The sequence below is a fragment of the Physeter macrocephalus genome, chromosome 11 (genome assembly GCF_002837175.3).
Source record: "Physeter macrocephalus isolate SW-GA chromosome 11, ASM283717v5, whole genome shotgun sequence".
NCBI lineage: Eukaryota > Metazoa > Chordata > Mammalia > Artiodactyla > Physeteridae > Physeter > Physeter macrocephalus.
This window is the reverse complement of record NC_041224.1, coordinates 35,107,512-35,108,550: the sequence shown is the minus strand read 5'-3', so window position 1 is coordinate 35,108,550 and position 1,039 is coordinate 35,107,512.

The following is a 1,039-nucleotide window of genomic DNA, read 5'->3' as shown; positions in this document are numbered from 1 at the left end:
GGCGCAGCGCCCTCCTCCCCGGTGCCTCCTCCGCGCGGCCCCGGCACGAAGGCCTCGCGCCCGCGCCCCCGTCCCGCCCGGAGCGCGCCCGCCGCCGCTGCACCGGGCGGCTCCGCGGCGCGCGCGTGACGGCGAAGAGCGCGCACGGGGCGGGGGTGGCGTGGGCACGCGCTCCGGGGCTGGGCCGGGCGGGGACGCGCACCGGGGACGGAGGGCGGGCCGGCGCAGCGCGCGCTCCCGGGGGCGCGGGGCTCGCACACCGGCCCAGCGGGGCCTCCCCAACCCCGGCCCGGCCCTCGCCTGCCCAGGCCTAAGGCAGAAAAATACCTGCTGGAGCCCCGGCCTCGGCGTTCCGGGTCTTTGCGGGCTGAATTTTTTTTTCTTTTTTTTTTAATAAATGCGTTGTGTGTTGGGGGCGGGAGGTGTAAAAGACAGCGTGGGCTGTGGAAAGAGGAGTAGGCTGGAAGTTCCTAATTCGCGTTGATGTAGGACCTGCCAGCCTGGCTCTGAAGCTACAATCAGTGCCTCTCCCTCGGCTCCGTCTCCCCACCGTGAAGGCGGCTAGAGGAGAGATGGGTCATCGAATCTCCACGTTCCCGGTCAGCCCGACCACGCTCGCCCCCCCCGATACCCCTGCCCGTCCTCAGCCCGGGGCTCCGTGTCCTCAGCAGGTCTTCCCGCGCCCTCGCCCGAGGGCCCTACGGCTCGTCCTCCGCGCTTCTCTCTTCTGCCCCCACCGCACCGGTGTCACCTCTGGGGGCATCACCAAACCTGGGCCTCCAGTCCTGACCGTTTGGGGAGGCTAGCTCACCCCCTCCGACTGTCCAACTGAATAACGTCACCCAGATGCCCCCAAACCCCGAACTCCAGAAACCAGCCCCTCCTCCTGGGTTCTAATAACTCACACCATTTTCTTAATGATCCAGGCTGGGAAGAGTCCCGGGAGTGTTTGTCTGTCTTCCTCAGTCTTCACGCACCCTCTGCTTCCCTGTCCCCTCAAGGCTCTCGCATGTTATTTTCATTCCGGACCCACTCCTCC